The sequence below is a fragment of the Cupressus sempervirens genome, chromosome 1, assembly GCF_028749045.1.
Source record: "Cupressus sempervirens isolate cs-2001-9-10 chromosome 1, ASM2874904v1, whole genome shotgun sequence".
NCBI classification, from domain to species: Eukaryota; Viridiplantae; Streptophyta; class Pinopsida; order Cupressales; family Cupressaceae; genus Cupressus; species Cupressus sempervirens.
Window position 1 is genome coordinate 326,698,628 of NC_143118.1, and position 17,790 is coordinate 326,716,417.

General features: G+C 33.2%; 1 protein-coding gene and 1 pseudogene across 3 annotated transcripts in view; one reads left to right on the plus strand and one right to left on the minus strand.

Annotated features, from left to right (window-relative positions):
- The window catches only part of MED31 (SOH1 family protein), a 37,980-nt gene extending 36,470 nt beyond the window's left edge, over positions 1-1,510 (minus strand). The window contains exon 1 of one of the 3 annotated variants that reach the window (XM_089824058.1): positions 559-1,510. The gene's annotated coding sequence lies outside the window, so the exon portion shown is untranslated. The remainder of the gene's footprint in view (positions 1-558) is intronic. The other 2 variants (XM_089824044.1, XM_089824038.1) reach the window with 2 other exon arrangements.
- Positions 544-12,344, plus strand: LOC149577480 (uncharacterized; annotated as a pseudogene).
- The last annotated feature ends 5,446 nt before the right edge of the window (positions 12,345-17,790 follow it).

Below are 17,790 nucleotides of genomic sequence, written 5' to 3' on the forward strand. Positions count from 1 at the left end.
GTGGCTTGCACTATATCCTGCCAACCAAGACTTCTTGGTTTCAGTTTAAGAAAAATCACAAGTCCTAAGATCTCAATACTTCTCAATTAGTTTGTGTCGAAGGCTACACATCCGTATTCTTAACCTTGAGTGTAGCTTAGCCGAAAAGATCTGCGAAGGCTTCTAACCGCTAAGCTATATCCAATGTTTCTGGGCATGCCCTGGTGGAGAGGTTCCCAAGAGGGTAAACGAGTACAGAATTCCGACGAGGATGGCAAGGGCTCTATTATGCACTTCAAGGAAATGCTTTAGGATCAGGTGTCAAAATACACCCGCTCTCAACAAAAGACAAACACGCAAACTCAGAATAACAAATGATAACAATTGATAACAATTGATAAAAAATCATTCTAACCCTTATCGCTTTAAGCTATCATGCTTTCAGTAAATCGAAACCCCAGCAAAAGAGATGAGTATGTAGGAATGGCGTATTACCACGCTGGCAAACCTAATCAGAAGAGTTATTGAAAAGACAGACTCATTCAAACAGACTGAAAATCAATGATGAGAGGAACATACCCGTTCAATAGCTACCAGACAAGCGATCCCTTACGGCAGCCCCACATTTGGCGAATTTATAGCAGGCTTGGGCGGTTGATTTGCCGTAATTGCAGAGGCGGTGCGGTGCGGATAATTCCGGGTAATCCAGCGTTTACCCCAATGACAGACTCGTGGACTCCCGTCTGACTGGGAAGCAGCTAACTGTCCATTTACACTGCTCGGTCACTCGCCACAGTTGTAACCAGGGCTGCGGCATGCACTTGCCGGCGGTGGAGGTGAGAAAATACCGGCAGCTCCGAAAGCAGCAGCGTGAGGAATTTCCGGTGGCTAACGGCTAATAACAATAACTAGCGCTTGCACCCGGTCAGGGTTCAAGTGTACAGCCGATAGGTTTGAGTAGAAAAGATTGAAATAGAGCACTCACAGGGGATTTCTAGAATTCATCTAAGACTCGCGATGCCAAGCCACAGGGTTGTCTATGTTGCTTTCAGGATTCATTGTTATGAATTGCAGATTTGTCTTCTTTACTTACGGTTATGATTTTCATTTTATATACGCGATCAAACCCGTTAAGGCACGTAGAATGTTATGGAAAGAATTTGGTCTGATTATGGGAGTCTTTCATGATGGCAAAGTCGGAGCATCAATCACGACCAAAACTTTTCCAGAATGGACACTGAAACAAAGCTCCAACTTCACCAACGTAGAGGCCGAGTATGAAGCATAGTTGAATCGTTCAGTGAATGAGGGATTAAGATGAAGTTGTGTCCTGGAGCATACGCCAATAAAGCAAAGATCCGACTTACCCTCCAAATCACAGATCATCTCAGTTATTTTAGACAGAGAAAATAACCGTGGGATGGATTGAAATCACAACCTTAATCTGAAATTTTTTCACTGGGTCCTTTAGGGCTCGTTTGGCAAACGGATAGGAATACAGGAATATCTTATTCCGGGAATTCAAAAATGGAACACGTATTCCTTTTTTTTTGTTTGGTTCACCGATAATTTGATAGGAAATATGTATAATCTATGTTTGGTTGTGTAATAGTGGAAAATGGAATACGTATTATTTTTTTTTTGTTTGGTTCATCGAGAATTTGATAGGGAATATGTATAATCTATGTTTGGTTGTGTAAGAGCGGAAAATGGAATACGTATTCCTTTTTTTTGTTTGGTTCACCGAGAATTTGATAGGGAATATGTATAATCTATGTTTGGTTGTGTAATAGCAGAATTGGAATAAGGTTTTTTTTATTGTTATTTAATATTTTTTTAATTATACATTTGAATGAGTTAAATTACTTTTAAAATTTATTTATTTTTTATGTTTTTCAATTTTTACATTTTTTAAGTCACAAAGATCATGTATACTCTCTAACATGAGAACCTTATGGCTTTATCATTTGCGAAATGGCTATCTAGCTGACGGAATGGTTGGTTAATATCATTTTTAAATTATTTTTAAATTACCAGAACACTTCTATTGTAATTTTAAATAATAACAAATGGTAGATTTGGTCAGCTGCATAGACGTTGCCTATCATTTGTGCACAACCTATAATATAATAAATATTATTAAGCTAATAAATAAAGTGTCAAAATGATTTTTTGAAAGATCATTGGTCGTCATAATTTTTGTAAGTAAGATTCAAACTTCATTAACGCATTTTAATAAGTAATTATATTAAAACAATGAAATCCTTAACCAAATTCTTCTATTAATAAAATATTTTTAAAAACGCCATTGTTCCATTAAATTCAACGTGAAACCTTTTTCATCCTTATGAAAAATAAAATCCTCCATTAAATAAAAAATCATTCTTTCCAATGTAACAAATTCTTAATAAGGAAACATGAAGAAACAAGTTTAAATATGGAATTATTTTTTTTAATTAGTCAATCAATTGAAATAGTAATGAAACTAGTATAATTTATTCATCATTTTAATAGAATTAGTCCCCACAATACGATCAAAAACAAGTTCCAAACAATAAAATAGTCAAATCATTATTAAATATGTCCACCATTTCTATTCAAAATCATAAAATAAATTACAATAGTTGCTTTGGCTTTTAACTGCATTTACGCATATGGTCCCAAAAGACTAGAACGATTGAAACAATAATAATTCCCAACATGCCTCAAAGAAACATGTTTTCACTCTCTTGGATCCTGCACAACTTGCACTTAGTTTTTTCATGTGCTACGGATTTGGATACGACAAATGTTGGGGGGACCTGATTGACCCATTGGAAGAAATTACAACCACCATCCCCCTACAATACAAATTCTAAATTAGTAGTGTCCAGAACAATTAGTTGGTACAAAAATGTAAGTTCATACAACAAAAATTAGTAATAACCTTTCTTGAATTTGGACAAGAATAAAACTTATGTTCTGGATTATCCTTAGTATGTGAGGTCTTCACTACTGCGCCAGCACCACACTCACACACTAGCAAATTTAAATCCATCAAACCTGTATAAAATACAAACAAATACAAATGAAATGAAACATTCAATTAGCTCCGCATAATCCGAGTGAGAACAATCATCTAAGAACACATTCAGATTGGAGTGCATAACAAAAGAAACCAAGAGAGTCAAACAAAAAAATCATTAATTGTTGAGCTGAACATCAGTGAGAACAATCATCTAAGATTCTAAACGAGTACATAAACTGTGATATGTTCTAAGACCATTTAACGCAGCAATACAAAATCCACGTGCCTTATGGGATTGAGGCTGATTAGAACAAATGACTATTCAAGTAAAATATTATATGTAATTATCCAATTGTGGATGCTGTTGTGTAGGAAGATGGACAAGCAATACTCATAGAGTGTTAACTTAATCCAAAATTCAATGCTCGCCAAACAAAAAAATAAAACTCTTGCTATACAAAAAACTTCTCAACCAGATTATCCTGAAAGGTAGAAGAGAGAGGAATTTGAACTTTTTGTATTCAAGATTAAGAGCTATACTGCCTACATCTACAAAGGTAACTGCAAAACAAAAACTCACTTTTATTAAAAATTAGTTAGTTTTAAACCTGTAAATATATACAATGAAACCAATGAAACCAAAAGTAATCTTCATTATCAGTTGGAGAGATAAATGCACATATTGGATAAAAGGTTCTTAATTAGTATTAGTTTTTAACCCTCCATTTTAAGATAAAGATTACTTATGAATCAACATAGGCAATCAGGATTTCTACATCAGGATTTCAAGATCACACTGAGCAATCTATCATCAAGAAGAGGAAAAGTAATCAATCCAAATTATCATTTATGCAATTCATTGTATAACTACCAATGGAAAAGGCCAAAAGTGTGATTAGTGAAGTGGAGATGTACAAAATTCACATAAACCACATTTGCAAATCAAATAAGAGCTTGACTTAGAATTTGAAAAACAATTCATATAAAATCAAATTATATGCAAACAAGAATGATCCATAGAAAGTATCATGTTCCTCTCAAGTTTCTACTATAATATAACCTTCAAATGACATAACTATTTCTAAATGACCATCACATAACAACAAACACCTTAAAAAAGGTAATTGAAAACATTAAGGATGTTGAGAATGGAAAGAAACCAGTAAAATTCTGAGTGTGAGCCTTTCGTTTCCAGCACCTTGCAAACTTTTTGTCCAAACTTGAAGCAAACAACACTTAATCCACCTAGATAGTTGGTTTTTGATTGACATTGCCAATTTCAACCTTTCAACCACTACTTTTCGTTATATATTATTATTGATTTGTTGCAAATTGAAATATGTTTGATTTGTGATGGTTCCTGCTGTCAACATGGCTGAAAATAGTTATCTGTTTAGAAACGTGCATGCCCAGAACAAACCTACCTTTCACTATGTGGACATTAGCACTTAGGGTACCCTCAGTCTAGCTATTTGTGTTTTGCAATTATAACCATGGAATTTTTAGTTTGTATACCTACCTTCTAGTATGGCATAGATCAAAGATGCTCAGGTTAGCTATTTCAAGAAAAGCAAGGTGCTACAAACCAGCAAATTTTATAGAGATAAAAAAAATTAAAACTCTAGAAAATTATGTAAACTATAAGTAAAATGTGTACCAAAATTATAGATAAAAGTCACCTTTGATATCTATAAAAGCCACACATCATAAATATTCTAAGCAATGACAATTTAATGGCATGAGGTTTGATAAAATTAAGAGGCAAATAATAATTGTTAAAGTGGATTAATCAATGAAGTTTTAACAACTATTAATTAAATGGAGAGACACTTTTTTATGTTTGAAAAGTCACACCCATAATATAATGGGCAAAAAATGAAAATAAGTTCTAGGAATTTGACAAGTATGGCGGATAATAGCATACACGTATGACTAATAAACATTACCACAGTGCTCAACAAAATGTGAACACTCAATATAGAGTGCTAAATAGTTCTAAACAAGACTGGAGATAATATAAAATACTATTTTCCTCATTCCTAAGAATATTACAATCCTCCAAATTTATATCTAATATAATCTTCCCTCATTGTGTCATCCATCTCTAAGAACCAAATAGCTCTTTTTGGTTCTTGCATAAAATTATCAAATACGATAGTCATAGTTTGTTGATTGATTTCAGGGATGGCTTTCAAGGTAGCAAACAAATCTACAGCTTCTTTTTTAGTATCCTCTTTATCAAATCTGATGGTGTGTGACTATTTGATTCCCTCCCGTATCTCATGGATGCTTTCAGATATAACATCCAAAGAAGCGGCCATGCTTGCCTTCCTCTTCTTCGGCCTCCTTGTCGTTGGTGTTGAAGGAATGCTTCTAGCGGATGCAGTGGACTGATTTGACTAAAGGAAATCTTCATCTAAATCAGCAACATTTTTCACAGGCATATTCAAATCATCATCATCATCTAGATCAACAGCATCATCATAAAGGTTACCATCTTCAACATCTTGTGGTGTTCCAGCTAAACTTCCTTTCACCATGTCATTTCCCACTATGACAGCTAGATCATTAAAATAGTTGAATGGCTACCTCCTATGCACTTTTGCAGTTCTAAATTCTTTTCTCTATACATGTTGCCAAAATTAAATAATTAGATTTTTTTATGACATAAGTATTGAAAAAAACTTTGAAGAGGACATCACCTTCAGAAGTTCATCCCAAACGCTATCCTCAGCATCCACACATTGAGTTACCTCATTCCAAGCAAAGCCACTAGTATTTTGTAACTCCTTCATTATTCTATACCCCGTCTTCCATGTTTTCAACTTATTTCTGAAAATTTCCTTTCCAAGGTTCAATTTCAACTCTTGATTGAATCTCCTCTCGATAGCACTCCATGCTTCTCTATGAAAATCTCCTTCACCTTTCCTTCCTAGGTTGACTTGCTCAAGGAGAAAATCCAACAATTTTCTCTCCATTTCTTTAGTTCATACAAATTTTGGATTTATACACAAAGTTGGAGTAGAAACAGGTGTGGCAACAAGGGTGGCAACGGGGGGCATATTAACCTCCTCATGTATGCTCATCAACAGATTTGTGAACGACATATTGCTGCAATAGGCAATTGTTATATTGCTGGAAAATATCCATAAAATAAAAGTGCACATTATATATTGTCAACAATCACTAAAAATCACATTATATAAAAGTGCACAAAATCTATGGAAGTGTTTATTTGAAAAGCAAAAGAAAGTAAAGCACAAAGTGAGGACTTGCAATTTTGAACTATCACCCCATGTGGATCATTTTCAGAATTTCCCAAATCTTTACACCTCTTAGCTAAGTAGCTTCTTGGAGGATTGCCTACATAATGATGAAGTTGAATAGAACAGATATGTTATACGCTACTGTTGTGTGGTAGTTAGCCCATTTATTCTAAAACCTATGTTTGTAAGCCCATTTATTCCATTAAACAAATTTTCCTAGAATATTGTTTCCATTTAGTCAATCTTAAAGTAAGTAATAATTGTTGGGAATTTTTTCTTCATATTATTCAACTCTCAAAATATATAATTGAATAATATATACTTCATCAGTTATAGAAGAAAGACTACTGAGACAAGTTGGAGATCCTATGAATGTGGAGAGCAAAATAGGGCAGTCAAGCAATGTGCATAAATCCTCTGAATGGACCAAGTTCAAATCATATAATAATGCAATCAAATCATGCACTGCTATTAAACCCAAATCTGTATGCATTCTCAAATTTTCCCATATTTAGTATTTATCATTTCTATGCTAAAAGGAAGAGTAGCTTATACATAGTTATACATAAATAAACAGGGCCAAAAAATCTCATAATAACTAAGGAAAGGTGCAAGCCAATGTCTAAAGAGATCCACATCCCTTTTAAACCAGAAAGTAGAGAACCAAAAGAAGGTGAAATGAAAAAATGGAGAAAACCAATGGCAAGATTTTTAATGAACAAAACAACTTAATTTAAGAGAAGGTATAATGTACCTTTCTTAATCTAAGTGATGTATGTGATTTCTGTTAGAATGTAGCTAGGGAATGAAGGTTATGTTAGCAATTAAGTCGGATCAGGACTAATTCTTCTGTCTTCAACTAAAATAATAGGAATTCTGTCAAGAAATGGATCAGATCAAGATTAAGCCTTCAGTAAGTCTTCTGCCAGAGTAAGGCATGTTTATTCCAGTTAGTTGTTAGTTATCTCATCCAATTATGTGGGAGTTGGTTTACATTCTCTTGCCAGTCACCTCGGCAGATTAAGAGGGAGCTATTGTCAGTTATAACCACCCATTATGGAACTGATTTCCATGTAGTTTGAGATTTAAAGGAGTGTTCAATGTAGAAAGAGGACATATTTTGAAATTGAGAACTGAAACAAGCTTTATCTTTAGCTATAGGTGAGAGGAAGACAGCTACAACAACCTGAGAATTGAGGACATAGCCCTCAAGTTTAGATATATTGCAGCCTTAAGGAAGAAAGCTCTCATGAGCTGGAACAATGGATATTGTGCACTGGTGCAGGACATCCAGAGCAATTTTTAATCATTTGCAGATTGCCAAAAGGCATTCTAGAACTCAGATCTTTGTGTTGGGCACTGAGCCATATTATATTTGTACTTAATATTTGCAATTAAATAATGTCAAGAAGCAAACAAAATATTCATGTTGTTAGCATTCTCTAGGTTGATTTATGAATACTTCTGGTTAGGATGGTTCAATAGTATGAGACCTATGATCTAAATAGCTTGTGGGAAATATTTACACACACACACAAGTTACAGAGAAACAAGGAATAGGCATAGGGAAGTGATTAGATCCTTGAAGGATATTAACATGGTATTAAGGATGGGCAGTAACATCTCTATGAGTTGTTCCCTTGAAACAAGCAGAGTAAGAAAACCAATAAGACCACTACGCCACTTAGCAGTTCATGATTCTGATGGTTGGCCAGTTCATAAAGATGTGAAAGAATAACAACAAAATTAATATAGATTTGTATTGTTGTCAAATTACACAAAAAATCTTATTACAGAACCTGAAGTAGTAAAAAAAAATTTGAATAAATATGGCCAGCAGAGCAAATTCATGGATAATAAATTAAAGAATTGAAGAGCAGGGGTGATCCAGTCCCTTTACCGAAGTTCAAAAATTTACATTGATCAAAGCAAAACAATACCCATAATTCAGAATTCTTTACATAGACTAAAGCAAAAGAATCCATGTGATCCCAATAAAATGGCAAAGCATATGTTTGCTATGGATTTGCTAAATATTCAAGTGCCACATTCTCATGAAAGCATGGAAGTTGAAAGTATGGTGCCTTGGAAAACAAATAAAGTGATTGTGTCCAGACCAAGGCATTTGTGTAAATATGAAAGAAAATCTCTTTGATCTTATCAAAGATTAACAAAAAGTATTGATTTGTATTGAAATAAATAGGTATAAAAAATCTGCAGTATCTAGCTATTCAAAATTGAAATAGAATGTATCAATGCAAGTAAAACGATCAACTAATGTTGAGATCTATAGTCCTCCCACATCTTTTCTGCTAGTTCATCTCAAAAATTTCCCAATCATCTCTATCTTGTTGAGTCATCCCAAAAGTCTCAAGAATTAGGACATTTATCCCTCCATGATCAACGTCCTCTTCAGTTTCCACTTCGTGTGGAACATTGTCCTCTATTGTAATGAAATTGTGTAGTATGCAACATGCTAACATGATCTTTGTTTGAGTTGTGATACTATAAGATGTCACATGCCTCGAGATAGGAAAATGTTGCTTCAAAATACCAAATGTGCACTCAATCACATTCCTAAGAGAGGAGTGTCAGTGGTTAAATAGCTCGTGGGCATTGTTGATCGAGTGTGCTCTGGAAAACTCTTTTAGGTGTTATTGCGTACACTAATAAGGGGCGAGAAATCCAGGAACATTTGGATAGCTGACATCAACTAAATAGAATTTTCCTATACAAAAGAACAATAAGTATTATGATTGAAATAACATAAACACTATGGTTTACAATAATGACTATATAATCATTAGAAATATGATCAAATATACCAGGGGGGACTATTAGTGAATCTACTCTTGATAGAGCTGAAGCAAGAACATGACTATCTGCAGCTGAACCTTCCCAACTAGCAAGAACATATTGAAACTTGTAGTCAAAGGAACAAACACCCATTACATTTTGTGACAAGTTGCCTTTTCTGTCGTTGTATTTTGCTTGGTTGTCCACATCAATGGTAACTGGTATATGGGTCCCATCAATTGCTCCAACACAATACTAGAACATTAAAAATATTATAGTCAAATATGTAACAATACACTCAAGCAAGAAAGAACATGAATCCAAGAGATTTACCTTGAAGAACGAATCAAAACAGTCCTTCCCAAGAATTTTTGGAGGGGTAGTTAGAGAAGGAGGCAAAAAGTAATTGCCATGGAGCAATATGATTGCCTTTAAGACCTTGTGGAAGTGACGACTCACAGTCTCTACTGAGTGACCAAAGTTATGGCCAATCTTACGATTCCTTAGATTGTGGCCAAGGGTATGCAGGAACATGACTAGTTGTTCTTCCAATTTCATGTTTATTCTATCTTTAATGGTCCTTCTCTCCCTTAGAATATTGGTGAGTTTGAAGAAAGCTCCTCTAGTCATGTGTATTTGGTCATGGCAATCTGTGTCATTAGAATATATAATATGTTTAAAAAAAGGACAAGCAGCTCTTCTTCGCTTGCGTCGTTGTCTTTTAGCATCTTCGTAAGATGTTACTGTGAGTACTGCTTGGGCTGCAAGCAAAACTGCAAGTACACACAAGAGCCTGAACTTCCTAACAATGCTTTCGTAAACTCTTTTATCAGTAGTAGGATCCATCGAACACCCTATAAACATGTATATAGATTTAATTTAGATTTCCATATTAATAAAGATGAGGAGAATGAATGAGAGGAAAAGGAAAAATTTGAAGAAAAATGAATTTGACAAGAATAAAAGTTGACAAGAATAACCTAGAAAGATCGATCAAATTTCATTGTCACAATTTACCTTCCATAGTTTATTTAATGAACATATTGGATTCCTCAAAATCACAAATAAGTAAAAGATAGGGAAATATTGATATGGCCTTTGAAGAAACCCAAAATAGGATGAAGCCAGAGAGTGCATTCAGAAATCACAACATTGATGAGATACTTATCAACTGTGAAGCTTTATGTTGCATATCCAACATCTTAGCAGAGGCTAAATTTGTATAAATCTGTATGTAATACATACATTGACATGCCAATCAAACAGATAGCCCAAAAAAATTTATTTAACTAGTCTTAATATCACATTGGTGCTAAGTACTCGAAGAATCCGTGCAAGTGCAGCCTGGAACTTTTCAGTTGGCAGGTTGACAAGCTGTGGGAAAATGGGTAAGACTTGGAAAGGAAACAAACCAATAATATGGATATTCACACTTTGAAGTACTAAAACAATAAAAGGCAAATTCCATTAAAATAGATTGATAATCCACACTATAATTGAGCTTATAGATCAGTTTCTGTGGCTGGGAATAATACCCAGGTATATACATAACAATAGCAAAAGACGGAGTTTGATGTGACTCCACTACAATTGGAAGGTTTACACTTTGCAATAACAATCTTATGTGGGCCCTTCAGGATTGCTTTTTAAGTTTTTAGTTTTATGTTGTTTGTCTTTTCCTTTTTCCTTTTAATACACAAGTATTAAAGTTTTCTTTCACTAGTGAGATTGTATTTATTAAATATTATATGATGTCAAATGTTTACCTTCAATATTTGAATCTTGATGCTATATTTATGTGCTCTTATTTTTCAACTTTATGTATCCGAAGCTTGTTATTATATAGTGACTTGCATTATGTTTCATTCTACAAATTAAGGCTATCTATTCATATGGAAATTTAACTTTATATTATTGTTGTGTTATTTATGTGGTTACATAAATCAGCAACCAAATGCTTGAGTTATACGAGCAAAACAAGGTTGTTCCTGCTGCACATGGAAGCGAGATAGGTGGAAGTTCTAGTATAAACAACCACCAAAATTTTGGGCACTCACAGTCATGTGTTGAAGTTGTTCCTTCCAAAAATGGCTATTCTTAGGTTCCTAAATGTGGTTCTCCAGGTCAACCTTTAACAACACTTGCAATGGATGCAAGCCATGTACCAAGTGTAGATGTTAGAAATAGTGTAAATACTGCAAAAAATGGGGGTGCTTCTCATATGAAACAAAATGCTACTTTTGGACCCACAGATTGTGAAGTAACTTATGGCACAAGTGGAAATAGTACAAGGACCAATGATATGAAGGATTGTTTCAAAGATGAGTGGTTGAATGACGATTCACATCAGGATTCAGATCTACTTGCCAATGATGGAGGACAAGGTAAATTTGATGATACCACTAACAAACATAATAATAGAAGAATGGAACATTTTGTTGAGAAGGAAACTGGCACTCCAATGGAAAATGAAATAAAGGAGCTAGCAAGTTCAAGGATGATTGTGGAAGAAGAGGAGAATAATAGAACACGAAATGACAGTGGACAGAAGTTTGCATGTGAGGATAGTAAAGGGAAGAAAACATGGATTGGCTTAGGAGAAGTTAATAAAGACAAAGTCAAGGCAACCTTAGAAAAAAGGTGAAAGTCATGCGAAGAGGGAATGGATCCACATCCTATAAAAGGAAAGTTTGATCTAGTAGATGTGGAAGATCTCATTGAAAGAGAACTGGAAAGTGGTATTGAAGCTACTGCTAAAGTTGAAAAAGCAAAGGACAAGAAAGAGAGGGTTAAATTATTATACAAAGCAGAGTAGGAAACTTTAGAACCTACAAAGAAATAGAGGGAGCATAATGAGAATGGGCGAAAAAGAAAGAAATCAAACACAGAAAGCTTTCATGAGAAAAAAACAATGTCTTGTGATGAGGATACTGTCGAAGGACACTAGGAGAGGGATGTCAAAAGGATTCCTTTGTGCAAAAGAAGGGGAGCTTCCAGACATGTATGAGCAGACACATTCGCCAAGATTGGCAAACAAGCTCTCTCTAGGGTCACATGAACTTGAGAAAGGAGGAAGTCCTGTCAAAAGGCGTGATAATGGAATTCGAGACCAGCAAAGACAGAGGGATATTCCTCATGACAAAAAACATCGACATGGAAATCATCACCATCATTATTCTTCTCATCAACAACAACAACAGTACCCAGGAGATAGTGAGAGGGATCATCATCTTTACAAGGATAGAGAAAAGCAAGAACAAGACCATAAAAATATCACATATGAGTATGGGAATTGAAATTGAGATGCCACTTGACACGAAAAAAAAAGGATGGTAAAAAGATCATTCTTTACTTTCCAATTTCCCAGTTAGGTTCTGGTATATTTTGCTACAGTGCTTTAAGTTATTCATGGAAATTCTGAATGGTATATGAGGAAGGCTCATTGATTGCTATAGTTCTATGGTAACTTGGGTATGTACCATACTCAAAATTGTATTTAATTATTCTAGCAATTCTTCCCTACTTCATGATAAACTACAATGAGTCTACCCTTAGATATATGGCCACACTTTTTCAATCTTCAAATTTGTTACACATTCCCAAAGTTGTACAGACATTCCTTACAAATTCTTTCAGGGACTATTTATTTGTTGATTCAACTTGTTTAAGATACGGATCTAGAGCATATTAAGGGACATACTTTTCCTGTAGATTCTCAATTTATGTGTATTCTTCCATCCATGACATAGGTTGTAACATGGATAAGAAAATTATTCAAGCTTGAGAAACATTCAAAATATTCCAATTGTCAGCTCAATTTGAACAATCAATTTTTTCTAATGAATAAAATGATCTTTTATTTGTCAAATAGGATGAGCACATTATCAAATTAAATGATCTAGAAAAATAGGACGAGTACATTATCAAATTAAATGATCTGAAATCTGTGCTTTGATAATGGAAACATGTTCAATTCCCTGGGAGGCATGCAATGTTGTGCAAATGTTGAAAATGGAATTGGGTAATATACCACATCCAATTTTTGTTGCGTTGTATGACAATGGACAATGGACAATGTCCAGTACAAGTTGTTAGTGAATTCTATGGGAGAGACAAGAAAATTCATGGTATCTAAAGTGAAGGTCATCTAACAAGAGGATACATTAAACATTAAAAATAATCAGTCGGGATTAATCCTGGTGGGTTTCTATAAACAATAGAAGATGAACATGGGCCATGCTTGAATCCCTACGGCATACCTTGTAACATTCTCATTTTTAAACCAAGACTGGATCTATGCAAACCACAGATGTACATAGGCCATGTCTGAGTCATTATTGTATAACTTACATAACATTCTCATTTTTGACCAATTAGAAGCACTAGACAGTACATCTTTAAAAAAAAAATGTAACTAGCAATAGAAAGGCTTAACTAGCATCTAGCATATACAAACATAAGCACAGTCAAAGAAACTATTTTTTTAGAAGTACCGCTACCCATTTTCTAGGGCCACATTCAATCATAGAATAATGAGATACCCTATATTATCAATGACTAAGGAAGCCAAAAGTAGCAGATCTTCATAGTCGAAGCCTCTCCAACAAACCCAAATAGGCCAAATCATTGTCTTTGACTAAAACTAGGTAGTTAATGCTAATGAAGTACAACATTTGGAATCTAATGTTTCTACAAATCAGTTCATTATTATTTAGCATTGACTATGAGATAAAGAATGATTGGAAATTTACCTTGCTCAGAGTGCTAATGAACGTTTTGCTCGGAGTGCCCTAAATAGCAAATGTTGCACCAAAAATTGACTATTTGAGCTTCACCTCCTGCGGAAAATCCAATAAAAACTCATTAAAAATGGCCCTACAAATGGTGGCAGTTAACAAATAAACGAAGGCTTTGGAATGAAAAAAAATCAGGATCAAAACCCTACCTCTCTCTAGTTGTAGTTAAAAAAAAAACTCAAAATCCTACCTCTTTCTCAACGAAACAATGTTTGAGTGCCCAAAAAGAATAGGAAGGGCTTCACAGACACGAACACGAACCCAAAATTTCGTATTTTTTAGCACATAAAAATGCGGGATTGGAATAAGTATTCCAATTCCACCTCTTTGGGTGGAATTGAAATACCCTTTTTTCGGTACAAAATGGCATACGTATTCCACTCGTATGCCTATTCTATATTCCTACATGGCACACCCAAACGAAGAATTTGACAATTTTTTGAATAGACAAATAAAAATTGAATTAAATAATACAATATATAATTAATAGATATCTTATATTCTAACAATTGAATTAAATAATAACTTGTCATTTTTTATTTATTTTTATTATGAAGTCGTGAAAACATTGCATTGACATAGTATCAAAAAATTGGGTTCCCTCAATGAATTATTGTAGACTTTGTTGGGTGGTTTTCTATGGTTTACTTAAACAACTTAAGAAATAGTTTTTACTAGTGTGGAATTAAACTCGTGTATAAAATTAAACGTGAATTCATTTATTGAACGTCCTTAATTTGTATTTATGTGACATGGTGCATCTATGTCTATGATCTAAAATAGTTGTTTGGAAATGTTAAAGCAATAATGATGAGTTTTCTAGGCTATGGTATTCTCTTTTAATCAAACTACATGTTAATTTAATGATAATGAACTAAGATGGAGATGATAGTCTAGATACATAGAATTATGATGCAATTAGGACACTCTTTGATGTTTTAAGGTGAATTATCTTGAATCTTATACCTCGATAAAATTGAATCAAGGCTTTCCTTAAATACAACCCTAAATAGTGTGCATTTTAGTCACCTCATAATAGCTAATAGAAACTTAGGAAAATCGAGCCTTTTTAAAAATAATTACATAAATATTATGGGTTTCAATCTCCATGTGTAAAACTAGACAAACACAATTATATTCCATTAATCTGAACTGAAGTGAGGAATGGTAAAGATTATAGATTCAGCTGTAACTATTAGAATGTAAATTAAAATGGAATGAGGCTAGGATATAATCTATTTGCCTACTTATACTAAAGATACATGGCAACATGTGTAATCCTATTCAACGCATGACAACCTAATTGAAGTGGCATCAAAAGATAAGGGAAAAGGGTATATGGGTATTTTAGTTTTGCCATTATGTTTCACCCCTACTTTGATGTTCATATAGACTACTATGAGGATGTATTTCAACGAGGAAAAAATATTCAAAATGAAAACTAAATTCATAACTTTCAAAGGATATTATGGATGACAATTTGTGTACTCAAATAAAATTAGTGCTTCATCAACAACTTGCAATAGAAAAATATATGTCATGAGTAGTGTGTGTCACATATAGTATACACCAACTACACTTTCCCAAAAACCATCTTTGAAATAATCAAAGTAAAAAGAAGAAATTATGTCAAAGCAAAAAATGGTAAAGCTCCAATTTAAAGTGGAGCAAAATGGTAGTTTAAGCCAACTAAGTGGAAAACTATGATATTAATGCCACAAGGTATATCAATGTCTTCAAAATAAGATCTTGAGTTTAAAGCTATTAAATCTAAAATGTAAGTTATAAAAGGAATTTTTTTAAGTGACATATACGCTACCCTCAATTAGTTGTAGATGGAGAATGCAAGGAACTAGAAGTAAGACAAAAATATTATGATTATGATAAAACATGTAAGAGTGCTAAAACATGTCAACATATAATAAATATATATAAAAGAATAAGTAAAATGTGACTATGAATGTATACACAACAAGGTATACTAAGGTCACCTTAATATTTCTTCAATGAAATAACTAAAAGATAATGGCAGCCATAGATGCTAGATAAGAATCATGTAAGTACAAATGATATGTAAGATATACGCATAGCAAGAACCACACATGTATAATTATAAGTTTGGTTTAACTTGGCACCATCTAATGGTCCACTCCCCCAACCTTTCCAAGAAGCTTCAACACACCTATAGATATTTCTTTGAAATGATCAATGGAAATTTGCTCTCCCACATGAAATGACTTGTATGGACAAAGCTAACTCTTATAAACAAAAATATGGATGTCGATTTGAGCTAGAAGTTTTTATTAAAAATGCTTGGTACGGGCAACTGGGAGTACATTCTAAGGCCCATATCATTCAACGACACTCAAATTGTAAATTGTTATGTTATTTGATGTCAATTTTTTGCATATCATTTAGAAGCTAAACTTGATTACCTAATCAAAAAAAAGTTCAAAAGATTCAAGCACAACTAGTCACTAGAAGATGCAAACTCGTTGGATTCTAAAACTCGACCTCTTTGTTTTTAAAATAGATATAGAAAATCCTAGTAGGGATTTGGAATTTTACTCCTTGGTAATTTTATTGTCAATTTTTTTTCCAATCGATCCTTCTAAACAATGACATTGAACCACAAATATGATTTTTAATTATAACTCTTCGTGAGACATAATTTAATATTCACATGCTATCGAAAATGGTTTATGACTACTAAAAATATTCACAAAAAAAAATCATTTTAATCGTTTAGATTTTTTTTAAGAATTTTATAATTATAGTTGAAACCTCAAGCTTTCTTCAATTTCACATGCATTACAACTCCTAATTGATTTTTGTGTAAGTGGTTTTCCAATTTTACGCTATAAACAATCGCATTGCACAACTAGAATTTTATATATATATATATATATATATATATATATATATATATATATATATATATATATATATATATATATATATATATATATATATATATATATAAGTTGAAAATTTTATAGGATTAGATGGAAATAGTAGAGGACGTGGAAGATATGCTTGAGGAGAATGATAGTAAAAGATGTTGCAGGAGGTGGCAATATTCTCAAGTAAACAACATAAAAAATCTACTATTTATTATTTCTATCAAAGGTGGATACGAGTAAGAAGAAAAGTGCTTTAAATCTCTTTAGGATTGGTGAATAGCTACACTTTTTTTTACAATTATTAGTTATTTTTAGATCTTCTAAATTTTTGTTACATATAGTTCAAATTTGAACAAATCATATTTGTATATCACCTGAGGATGATTGTATTCTTTCCATATCATAGACAAATACATATCTAGACTATATCCAAGGCATATACAAGAAAGAGCTGGGAAAACTATCATTTAAGGATCTTGGTAGTATTTTTGGATTTGATTACGTAGCTCTTTTACTCATCAATATTCAAGATTAACCTCCATGATCCATTGTCATGATGTGTTAACTATAGAAGAAAAATGATGGACCATAGAATTTAATCCATATCAAATCCAAAAATATTGTCAAGATTATATTATGGATTGGAAATTTCATGTCTTCGATAGTCCCTTACAAAGTTTTCTTTTTATTGAATTCTTGTTAAATTAGTGTGAAGAAGGATAAGTGATGGATACAGGTTTATTGCTAGAAATAGTTATTGGTCTAAATATTAAATATTAATCTCAAGTTCGTTTTGATATGTTTTGATGACACTAAAATTAAGGAAATCATCAATATTCTTCAAACATGATTGAAGGAGAATATGGGTAGATGTTGTGTGTTGATAATCCAAACTAAATATGTGATTTGTAATAAAGTGTGTTGTTAACCCCAATCTATTCTTATCTAACTACTTCATCAATCAAAGACACAATTATCTACTAGTGTAGTCGATATTCTTGCTTTATTAATGACTGCTATGTTCAAAGTAAATAAAATGTTGT